Source organism: Mauremys mutica, chromosome 11 (assembly GCF_020497125.1).
Source record: "Mauremys mutica isolate MM-2020 ecotype Southern chromosome 11, ASM2049712v1, whole genome shotgun sequence".
NCBI lineage: Eukaryota > Metazoa > Chordata > Testudines > Geoemydidae > Mauremys > Mauremys mutica.
Window position 1 is genome coordinate 9,429,171 of NC_059082.1, and position 12,987 is coordinate 9,442,157.

Sequence of the window (12,987 nt, forward strand, 5' to 3'; positions counted from 1 at the left end):
CGTGGTAAAGTTGTTACAAGGACTTTGATTTTCACCGAGCTTGACTTTGTAAAGTGCAACGGTGCAAACCTTAATGTTGCACCCACACAGGGCTAGCTTGTGTAGAGCGCTACCATGACGCTGCAAGGGAATAAGGATTCCCTCCCCCCCACAAATAGGTGACATGCGATTGAGCTTCCTCAGTCACGTCTCATGGGAGCCCAGAGACTGGCCCTGCGCTACGTTCCTCAGGCATGCGTGAGTCGGGAACAGCGGTAAGTAGGTGGAGTCAGAGCACCCCCCCCTCAGACACAGTTGTTGGTTGGACATGGGGGAGGGAGTATGATGCACCCCATGAAGGAGGATCACAATTTCCCCCCCACCCTAGTCCCAGGGAAAGGGAGGAAACCCAGGAAAGATTATGCCTCTGAGGGGTGTCTCTAAGCATGCACGGCCCTGGACTCAGGGCTGAACCTAATGAACCAGGCTAGCTCATCGTTTTCCATGGAAGGCAGGCCTGTGGTTAATGATGTCAGTATTTCAATGGGCCCAGTTAGACTCTGATGGCCTGCGAACTCCCTTATGAACTTTGCTGACTTCAGTGCGGTGGTGTGGGCCTGGCCCCATTTGTCTCCAGCAGAGGAGCTGCCCCAGATGGGTCTGTAGCACGAAGGTCTGGGGTCCCTGGTAGTCAGAACTCAGATCCACAGCTCAGCAGCAGATGGGCTTCATCTGCAACTGCTCTGAAGATGTCACAATGGTGCCCTTCCCCCCGCACCTGGGAAATTTCTTCATAGGGCAGCCTGAACCTGGTAGGACTTGCCGGTAGGAGTAAGTGCTTTTACCCGAAGAGACACGTCAGTTCCTCTTGGCCGCTGGAGTTCAAGCACTGACCAGACACTGCTGAGTCATTTCTGAAGAACATTTCATCAGAGCTGCAAGAAAGCGACTGGGAGATTCCCTGAGGACATGGTGAGTTTATAAGTGACTGCATCGCCAAAGTATTTGAACCAATCCGACTGTATGACCACATTCTGCTCAGCCAATCACATCCTTTGTCTCACTGCGTGAACATGTGTGATGCCAGCCACAATGGCAATTGACCCTGTGTGAGTCATTTTATATTTTCAGAAAGCACACAGCTGAATCAACGTCTGCTTTCCTGAATGAGTGGTGAGCCTACCACTAGTGACAGCGGCCTGTTATTTTACAGCGATTTGTAGGTGTTAAGTCATTGCTAACTATTTAAAGAGACTTTTTGTACATAAAGGATTGGAGTGTTCGGATGGGGCGTGACTCACAGACAAGCAAGGGGCCGCTTTTTAAATTCATAACAAAAAACAAATGCATGACCCCAGTCTTATAGCGACACAACAGATTAGGTTGAGAGAACATGTTTCAAACCCTACAGACTAGATTCACAGAGGAACTTTTAGGGGCCTAGAAAATCACTGGGCTTCAAAAAGCCTGAGTTAATGGAGAGAGAGAGACACATCTCAGAATGGGACTCCCAAAACCCAGCATGCTCCTTTCCCAAGGTAGCCAAAGGGAGATGCCAAGCTGTGTGCATGATAAGCCTGGCCCCTCTCTGGGAGACAGGTGCCTAAATGCAGACTTCCGGGAGCTGCCTTCCTCTGCTTGGGATTCCCAGATGCAGATCCTCTCTTGGTGTTAGAGGTTTGCCATTGTTGCTGCTGCTGGGTGGTGATGGTGGCAGCAGTAGTTCCTGCCTAACTTTTAGCACAGCGGTTAGGATACTCACTTGGGATGGGGGGAATCACCTGTGCAGGGGCCCCTTCCTACTAAGGGGGAGAAGGGATTTGAATGGGGATCTGCAGCCTCTCCAGTGAATGGGGTGTAAAATATTCTGATGTGGCACTTCCTCGGTTTTCCTGTTGACGCTATTCCACTGTGGCTGAATAATGAAAGAATCACTGGGTGAGTAAGAGAACAAGTGTGATAATGACTCTGTGGCCTGGTGCTTACACCCTCTTGTGGGAGACACATGATCCAATTCCCCTGCTCCACTGGCTTTGTTTATTTAGTTATTATTCACGTTGGAGCAGCTTCACCAGCATAGATGGGAGTTTGCCTACGTGAGGCAATGTGGACATTCTGAAGTTAATTCCTGTTCCAAAGAATGAAAAGTTGAACTGTCACAAGGGTTCGTGAAACAAACACAGCCTGAAAAGTTCTGAGATGGAAACGGCCAAATGGAAAACGTCAGCGTTTTCTAATTAAAACCATCTGACATTTCTAAAGGGAAGTTTTCATTTTGCATCAGCCTTTTGAAACTCAAAGTTTCTTTTTGAATCGACATCGCAAAACAAAAACACCCAGGGAATTTAGTCTTTGATGATTTGCTCTGTTTAGATTCTACGCTCCATAGAGCAGGGAGGGACTGTGCCTTTCTTAGCTTTGTAGAGAGCTGAGCACACTTCAGCCCTTAAAAATCACTTTGCATGTTTATAGCACTTTCTGCATGGATCCCAAAGCACTAGTGTGGCAGAGAAGTATTATTAGTCCCATTTCACAGATGAGGAAACTGAGACGCATAGTTAAGGGCCAGATTTTGCCAACCATACTCATACACATTAGACCAGCAGCAATCCTATTGAAATGCTACTATTCAACATGAATAAAAGTTTGAGCCCCTTAGTGACTGGTAGCAGATTTGGTGCTCGAACCTCTGATTCCTAGCATCGTGTTCTAATCACTAGACAGCGCTTCCTCCTGTTAGAGCAGGTAGCCTTAGCCAAAATGAGTTTTTGAGCCACACCATGATCCAGCCAGCCAGAAAATGCAGATGGTTTTGAAAAATTCAGAAATACGTCGGGACAGCAAATGTTCCACTGCTGATACAGAACAATACAGAGATTCTGTAATATGCAATGAAACAGTCAATTGCCTATGGAGACACATACAAACGTAGTAAAAAAAAAAAAAGCCTGCTCAGTGGTAATTGATAGACATTAAATGTTCCTGTCTTTTTGTTCTGTATTCTGGAAAATAACGAGATTGTTCTTGATCATTAATTCTTTGTCTTATTTTTAAGCACTCTTTCCTCCTAGCCTTTAGCTTTGTGGTCTTCTGCGGGAGCGGTCTAGGAATGAAGTGTGCTTGGCAGAAAAGAAAAGAAAAAGCTTTGATTTCAGAGGTCACAATGCCACATGGGTCACTGTTTAGCTTATGCAACCACTTAGAGCGTAGAACCCTCGTGAGCTTTGATTGGGATTAATGTGCTATTCCACAATGCCATTGAGGGTACAAAAATCTACGCTCACCTGACCTGCTACATTTTCAAAATGCTGAACTAGGCTCTGTGAAACTCCAGTTTCCCCTGTGGCCCTTAACCATTGTGTGTTGAAGAGTACAGCTAGAGCACCTCTGCCCCAGACAAGGCTGTGAACTTTGTGGATTTTACTCACAAGTCGGACCAGTGTCTGTGTTCCTATTCTCTGATACAGGGGTACAGAGATTCAAATAAAAAGCTGCTCTAAGGTCTTTGAGCCCTACTCAGCGTGATGTACCTGCCTATGCACTTCCTGGCAATGACACCGTGCTCTCAGGAGCCAATTTCTGTTCCGAATGGGTGACCAGATGTCCCGATTTTATAGGGACAGTCCCGATTTTTGGGGCTTTTTCTTATATAGGCAACTATTACCTCTCACCCCCTGTCCTGATTTTTCACACTTGCTGTCTGGTCACCCTATGCTGCACTGACCCACTGCGAACGGAGATTGAACTCTCTCCACAAGCAAAACTGGTCAGCAATAAGGTGTTTTTTTTTGTTTTGTTTTTAGAGATGGGCTGATGCTGCAACATTGAGATCTCAAAATTCAAGATTGTTCAGAGCTGGGATTTTTGGGTCAGACCCGTTAAAACAAAATTGCCCCTTGCAAAATTTGAGCCAGTTTCAGCTTATGTTTCCAATGGCCCATTCAGCCAAGAAATCAACAGAGAGAAGGTTATCGATCCCAACTGCAGATCAGTCTGGCTTGGTTTACCAAAAAAAAAAAAAAAGCAAGCTCCATTCTCGGGAAAGCAGCTGTAGCTCATATCACACAAGCTGTCCTGCTGCTTGGGCAGGTTGCCAACTTCTGCTAGGGATTCCCCTACTGATAGGGCAGGCAAGGGGGTGGGAAGGGTGTGTGCTCACATTGGCTGACAACAACCTTTCCAAAACACACCACAGATACTTTATGGAAATGTTTCCCTTGCTTGGCAAGGTATGGCTGACCTCTGAAAAAGCAATATCAGCGGTTCCACGATGATGTCTGGGCTTAATCCTGTGCGGTGTGGCGTTCCCATAGCTCCAATCTCTGGTTTTCTCAGAAGTTTATCTGGCAGGTTTCCTTAGGTATTTGTTTACTGCCTAAAACAATGGCTTCCCTTCTAGTGGCCCTGCTCTTACTCATCGTTAAGGAGAGGAAAATTGGTGTGTTTAAGTGGCTGTCCCACAAAGGCGCTATTCCTTCAAGATTTCCATGTGCTACACTCGCCTCTGATGTCAGTGCCACACTACACTAGTCTGCCACGTTAAGAGCTCACCGTAAGGAACTCAGTTTCCACATAGGGCCAGCCTTACTCATAAGAGTAGTGTCTTGCAGCTTTTATTAATATTTGTTCTGTTTATGCTGTAGTTGTGCCTACTGATCCTAGTCAAGAATTCCCACGTGCCAGGTGCTGTACAAACAGAGCGGTCCCTGTGCCATAGATTGTACAGTCTAAGGCTCATGACGAGTTACAACAAATAATAATAGTAACGTCCTGGGGACGTACCCTCTAGATTTCTGATCTGCACTTTGGAACAGACGAAGAAGAGATTGCTTCACAGGTCCCAGACTGGGCCAAATGCACCCAGGAGTAGGACTTTTGGGGAGTTTAGTCAGTGTTGTGTGGAAATCTATGGGATGTCAGTGATTTCAAGGGGAAGAACACACACACACACACACACACACACACACACAACTAATATGCAAATGTGATCAATCAAGTGCATCTCTGAGTCCCTTGACAGCTCCCATTCATCTGGAACACAGGCCCAGCTCCTCCAAGGTATTTCAGTGGGAGTTAGGCATCTAAATAGGTGTAAGGATCTCAGCCTAAGCATACATCCGCCCATGTGTAACAACGCCCAGTGTGGGCCATCAGCAGGGTTGAATTAGAGACGGGTAGCGCCAGCCTCTACCACTTGAACTGAAGGCCTGATCCAGCCCCCACTAAAGCCAATGGAAAAACTCATTGATGCCCATGAGCATGGGCTCAAGTCCATTATCTTCTGTGGACCAACCACCAATGGAGACATGCACATAACACAGGTTACAAGCATGTTACACATTCCACCCAACAGGGGGATGCTCATTCTGAGTCCCTGAACACTATGGGTGTTCAATGACCCTGATCAAAGGCCCAGGGCCTTTACCGCCAAAACACAATGCGCTCCCATTTGAGTCCATTAGCTGGCAGCAGGAGCTAGCAGCCATCCTCTGTGGATGTGTAACGCTCAGTACAAGTTAGTTACGCAGGCCTCTGGATTACTGCACTGAGTAATTACTTATATGCAGCATGCTCTTTTCCTCATTTCCGAGCCAGTGCAGAAAAAAATAGCCCCCCCCCGTCGCTCTCAACGGCAGCAGCCTCCCAGTAAGATTTAGTCATGGGTACTTATAGTAAACGTCACGGACAAGTCACCTGAGTTTTTGTTTAGTGCCTGTGACTTGTTCGTGACGTTTACTATAAATACCCATGACTAAATCTTAGCCTTAGTCATGATCTCCCGCCCTTTTTTCATAACAAATCGGTGGTGGAGAGGGGGGTGTCCTGAAACTTAAGTGAAGAGATGCTCACTGTACACATCCAAATGAGATGTCCTTCCCTCAAGCAGCCATCACTGCAAGCCCAAACCCGGGGCTGGAATTCAACCATCCTCTCTCCTGTCTTGTGCACTATCCCCAGTCTGCAACAGCGCCTAATCCTCTGCACTGGTTGGCAACTGGTTTAATGAGACACCAAGGAACACAGCTCATGGCTTCCACAGCTAGAGATAAGAGGCAGCTCGTAGCACCATTTATTTTTGTCAGTAAGCTAGGAAGTGATCGTACTGAACAGAGAGACATTAAGGCCCTTAAAAAATGCCTCCTGCAATTTTACATGTCCAAGATTTTGCATGTGTGAAATTCAGATTGGCACATGCAGCTCACGTACACATCTGAAATGAATGGGCGTTTAGGCACCTAAATGCCTTTAAAAAGCTGAACCAAAGTTTCTTGCATTATAATCTCTCTCTGCAACTAAGTAAAAAATACTAACTAAGGCTAAGATTTTTTGTCATGGTTATTTTTAGTAAAAGTCAGGGACTACTCCTGGCAAATTTTCAGCCTTGAAATCAGAGCCAAAGGTGCATCCCCCCAAAAACAAACAAATAACTTCTTCATCTCCCTGGCATGCTTTAGCTACTGACTTTGTGTTTGCCTGAATTCCATGGCTCCTGAGAACATGCCAGAAACCAGAACAGAAAAAGGAACCTGGAGCCTCTACCTACTGTAAGGCAAGAAAAACTCTGAGAGCGCTTCCTTGCAGGCCTGGTTCATCGCATGTTGCCGAGTGGCTTGAGGAGCGAAACCAATGGCTGTCTCGTGGCCCAGAAAGCTTATGGGAGGAGGTGTGCAAAGGGGCCATCAAGGGTGATGCAAAGGGAGTGAGGCCACTAAATACATTTGAGGAGCAGGGCATAAGCGGCACAAGAGCTCAAGTCCCACCGAAAGTCAGTTAAAGGGAGCATAAGTCCTATTGAAAGTCAGTGATTGGATTTGTGCTCCTGACTCATTAAGGCGCTTTGAAAAATCCCCTCCCCAATAGCCAATTAAAAGGGCACTGTCTGGGTTGGTGGGAGGAGACTTCAGCCTCGCTGGATGGTTTGGCGTCAGACTGTTAGCATGCTGAAGCAGTACGACCATCCTGCTTTATGACCCATATGGCCTAGCACCACGTTCCCAGTCACAGGGTTTGTTGTGATCATGATGAAGGCATATGGGAAACTGACGCGCTCAAACCTCCCCCCCTGCTCTGTTTGCATGAGCGCATGCCAAAGATTGGCAAGATTTCCACTCTCAGCACAGCAGAGTGCAGGAAGCAATCTTGTTAATTTCATTCACGGTCTGGCTCACAGGAATCAAGCTGGCAAGATGAGTGGTCTGATGGAAAATCCCTGCGTTGCGCACACAGCAATCCTTGGTCCCTGGGTTATCCCTCTGCTAGATCACCCACCCTATAGGCTAGGATTTTAAGATTATTGTATTTCTTCAGGCGGGGGGAAGGGAAGGCAGAGCAGGCAGGTCCGGGGACTGGTAGGGAGATAGGCGGCCTTTCCCCTGCTGCTCACAGGTAAAATCCAGCCAAGGCTAACAAGGAGGGGCAGGTTCAGGTGTAACTGAAGTAGTGGGCATGAGTCCCCTTTGCCCTTGACCATTTACACTGGTGAAAGTAGGGATAAAAGACTATTACGCCAAAATGGTAGCAGTTTACACCCACTTTCCCCTCTCCCCCGTAAATTAATATGTTCTATCTAAGAGGAGTAGTGTTTTATGTGAAATGCTTTGGTCCCAGTCCAATTCCTTGTGGAAGATTGCCCAGGCCAGAACTAGTGTTAACAAGCATGCTAATAGGCAGGCCCTACCAGTTGGGAAAAAAATAGGGCACTGATTAAAGACGTTTCTATATGGGCTTATGTCTATACTTGTCTATATAGCCCCAAATAGCTAGTGTGGAATAGCTTAGTTCCCCTTGTGGACATGCATATTCTGCTCTAAGAATGACTTCTTCTGATTTAGATTAATCCACTTCCAAGGGTGCCAGGCCCTAAGCGGTTAAATTCTAGGATTGAGACTCTTTTTATTATCACGTGCAGTGCAAGAGTACCGAGACACAGCGCTCAAAGCCAAGGTCCCCAGGGCAGACACTAGCCACCGGTGATGGTGTAGGAATGAATGGGGCTGCTCTACAGATTCTTGAAGTTCATTTTCCTGCCATATTTGGAATCGACGTGTTTGCCAGGGCTGTGTAAGGGGTGCTCAGCTGTGATCAAGCTGAACAGGTAGACAGAACGTGTGATGTTGTGATATGTAAATTACTGCCATGGTTGGTGGTGGAAAAGGATACTCAGAACTAGAGGGCTGGCTTCTAACTGGCCAATAGGGTAAATAGCATTTGCACATCTCTCTCTCTGTAAATATTAGTGAGACAAATCTGAGGCTACCAGTCTCTTCCCCCCCGTTAGCGGCATTCGCTCAGCCAGAGGCAGGAGTTAAAGGAAGGGGCCCTGGGGCATGGCCATACTTGGATTTTCTGTAGCAGGGTCTAATGTCGTACACTGAATGACCTTGACCTATGCCAGCTAAGAGAATCTGTTATATAGCTGAGAATTAAAACTGAATGCATGTAAAACCATTAACTCAATTCTACTTAAGGAAAGAGTCCTGCAGCCTGTATTCCCACACTGGCGGGTTTGATTTTTTTTTAATTCTGTATTTCACTAGGAAGGGCTTTCCCTTTGTGCATTATCTAGTGCACACAGACCTTCCTTCACTGCTGCAATAGCTTCACCTCCTCCCATCCACTCAGCTACAAGCAACAGGCTTGATATTATGCATATTTTAGGGAGAAAACAATTGCTTATTTTTATACAACTGAAATTTCACTTCCTGTTTTACATGTTAAATTTTAAACAAAAATCATCCAATATTTGCATATATGTCACATGTATTAGTTAACTGTGCAATGCTCCCTAGTACAGGTTGTAGTCTTATTTGTGCATGAAAGCACCCACCCTGTGTTGATTGTTTTTCCAGACCGACCTGTAGAAACTGTCTCTGCCCCAGCCAGCTCATGATCTAAGGAGGGACACGTAGATAGAGGTAGAAACAACATATAATGATTGTATGGATGTGAAATCAATATTGCATTTTATTTATTTATTTTTATTAAAAGCAGATTTATTACTTCATTCATACCCCTTCTATCTTCCCTGTACCTGCCCTTTTTTTCCTGTTATTTTAGGCTGTGATGAGAGCCTAAACTTAGATTTACAGCCAGGACAATGTTTCTTCCATGTTCTGTAAAGTATCATGCATAATTTAGGTGCTATATAGATAATAATTACAGTACATTGGGCATTGTCCAGCATTAAAAGCGAGAATCAAAGGTTGGAAACCCTTTAGGGGAAGGGAATGTCTCTTTGTTCTGTGTTTGTACAGCACCTAGCACACTGCAGTCCTGGTCCATGACTAGGACTCATAGGTGTTACGGTAATACACAATAATAATAAAATCATATAGTACTCACTTCCTGTCCTAAACAGTCAGACAGAGTTGATGTGCACTACTGAACAGTTGCCATATTCCATCCCCAAGAGTGGCAGTGCTTTAAGAGTGATCCTTAAATGATTAGGGACTTCAAGTGGAAATTTGCTCTGCTGGAGGAATTGGTGGGCGGGGGGGTGTTAACAGACCCGCCAAAAATGGGAGGTAACATTTCTTGCAAAAAAAAAAAAAAAAAACAAAACTCAAAAACCCAAAAGCTTGATCCAATTTGAAACTTTATGGAACAAAGATTTCAACATTTTGAGTTTTGCTTCCCCATTTTTTGGCTAGCTGTCTTTGCAATCTGCCAGGGCGGCTGATGCTATAGAACAGCAGTTCTCAAGCAGGGGTCCAGGGTCTCCTGGAGAGCTGCTAAAATAAACCAGAAAGCAGGGCCAGCCTTAGGCAGAAAGCCAAAGCCTAAGCAAATTAGCTTACGGGGGCCCTCGGGCCTGAGCAATTGCCTTGCTTGCTACCCCCTTATGCCAGTCCCGGCTTTTATATTCAGAAAAAATAGTTGTGGAATTTTTAATTGCATGTTGCAGGGGTCTCAGGAAGATAAAGGTTGAGAACCCCTGCTAGAGAAGGCCCCAATGAGGTATGTCAGGGATCAGCAGCCTTTGGCACGTGGTTCACTGCTACAGGTCAATGGGGGCTGCGCGAAAGGGCACGGGCTGAGGGATGTGCTGGCTGCTGCTTCCCACAGCCCCCATTGGCCTGGAGCAGCAAACTGTGGCCAGTGGGAGCCGAGATTGTTTACCTGCCACATCCACAGGTTCGGCCAAAGCAGCCTGGCCTGTCAGGGGACTTACCCTGGTGGGCTGCATGCTGAAGGTTGCCAATCCCTGCATTATGTGCTTAGTCTTGCTTCCAGGAGTGATACTGATACAACATCATTGACCAGGGGCATCAGGAAGGCAAAACTGTACAACACTGAGCCAAATTCATCCCTGATGTAATTCCACTAAAACCCTGAAAATTCACCCTTCAAAACCATCTCACGCTTAAAGAAAAGCGAAGAAAGGGGACCAGATTTACTATAAAACAATTATTGAAATATATTTGGAGTGAAAATTAACAAAAGGTGAAAACTTTTGGGGAAAATTGACCTGCTTTATAATAACCAAATGCAAAAAGTCTCTAGGTATCAGTATCACATTCACTTTTATTAACATTTCTTACCTCTCCACTACGAACCTGGACTTACTCCCACCTAAATAGGTCCATAATCTCTCCCTTTTCCTGTTGTACACGCCATATATATTACAAATGTATTTGTATTATCGTAGCACCAAGGAACCTCAGTCACAAATCAGGACCCCACAGTGCTAGACACCGCCCAGACACAATACCCATGCAACTTGATATTAATTGGCATCTCTCCCCCATTTTCTTTATCCGCCCATGCCTCGGGTATCCAGTTTCCACCATTTATTTCGGTCTCTTGCTGGTCCGTTTAGGCTTCTAAGTGTGATGCTGATGGCTTTGGCTTCCTTCTCTATTGTTCTGTGTAATGTTTCTCTAGGTTGCCCTCTTTTAATCTTTCCAGGGAGCATCCATATGGTCTCTTGCTGTTGAAATTGTGTTATTGGCATCCTTAACGCATATCCTAAAGATGCCCATTGTTGTCTTTTCATATTTGATGCTTTAGACTGGTTTGCTCTACTCAGAATTTCTGATGTTGCAAGAAACGCTTTCAAATGGACGCTGAAGATCTTCTGCAGGCATTTACTTTGGTACGATGATCTCTCATAATAAAAAAAACCCTGCATTCATCATTCACATAGTCCCGGCCTTTTTCAGGATATCATTCTTGGGTAGAGTTGAGCAAATAATGGATGTTCCAGTGCAGTTTTTTTTCAGCTGAAACTATTTGTCAAATTCAACCCAAATTCATGAATACTTTCAGAGCCTTGAAAATATGCATTTTTCAGAAGAAAAATAAATAAAAAAAAAGTTACTCAGCTATACTCCTTTCCTACCACCAAGTTACTTGTTGCTGTTTGATATGGTAAGTAGATATATTTGGTCCTGCCAGTGCTAAAACATATCCCAGCAACAGGATATCCTGAATGCAGAATGACCTAAGTGGAGGGGGTCTCACTCCAGTTCCTAGTGGACAAGTGTCCATGCTGCAGTAATCTGCCTCATCAGCATTCGCAGCAGAGACTAAGGATTGAATCTGCAGCCTCTGGATCAGGGTTGAAGAATGATTCAGTCATTAATTCAATTTCTACAAAAACAAACAGTGTTGCCAGTGGATTGACGTAGGGGAAAGCCACTGTTCAGACCTGAAGAAGAGCTCTGTATAGTTCAAAAGCCTGTCTCTTTCACCAACAAAAGTTTGTCGAATAAAAGACAGAGCGACAAGGCAGGTGAGGCAGTAAATGCCCACACCATACATGTATGACCAGAGGACTTCCCACTCAATACTTTAAATGAATGTAGTGTTTACATAAACTTTTACACATTCCCACACATGCAAATATGCAGTAGCAGGTATTTAACAACCCAAGACCATTCAAGTAGATTGAAACTTCTTCTCTCTTCTTTTGTTTTACTCAGGAAAGTATAAATACTTCCTATTTAAGTTTTCAGTCTGCATAGACTAATGCTTCAGTCACATCACATTGAGACATAATACACAATCCACTGCAGGGAGCCAAATAATTTAAATCAAACTTTTAACATCCCTTCTCTTTCTTGTGCCCTCTTCCCTGTTTTAGACTAATTACCATATATACTCGTTCATAAGCAGAATATTTTTGGTGTAAAAAAAAAAAATGCATCAAAGAGCAGGGGGTCAGCTTATAAACAGGCCTACACCAAAAATTTGATGATTTTAAACTCTATGGAATCATTGAATATCTAATATTGTTTTGTTTACCTGGCGCTTCTGCAGGCATGGAGCCCCTCAGCTCCCTGGGGCCATGATTCGCCGTTTCCAGCCAATGGGAGCTGGGGGGGAGTGGCGCGCTACTTCCCACAGCTCCCATTGGCTGGGTACAGCGAACCGCAGCTACAGGGAGCTGAGGGGCTGGATACCTGTGAACACTCCAGGTAAACAAAACATCCCGACCTGCCAGCAGCTTACCCTGATGGGCTGGGAGCTAAAAGTTTTCCAACCCCTGAAATATAGGGTCAGCTTCTGAAAGGATCATACAGTTTTTGCTATTTTTAACTTACTCATCTTGGGGAGGGGGGAAGGGTCGGCTTATAAATGAAGGGGATAATGAACGAGTATATAAGGGGTATTTTAAAAAGGGAGAGTGGCTTCCTTCCCATTCTGAGGCTTAATTCAATCTGACTGACATACGAGCAAGATAGAAGATATGAGATCAAACAGTACTATTTATATAGTACCTAGAAGTGTTCTAGGACCTTCACAGCCATCCAAGAACAAAGGGTCACTGAACTGAAGCGCTTACAATCAAAACAGCCGAGGAGCAGACAAGGATCGCAATGTAAAACATGCCAGCTTTACAAATATTTAAAGCAACTATCCACTTCCCAGTTTGACACAGGAGATACTAATGGGTATATCAGAATCAGCAGTTTCTACTCTTACCTTGTAGTTTTATGTTTTTCTTGCCATAAAGAAGTCCAACTACCTGAACACAATCCAAAACTAAATATTTCTTCTTGTTCT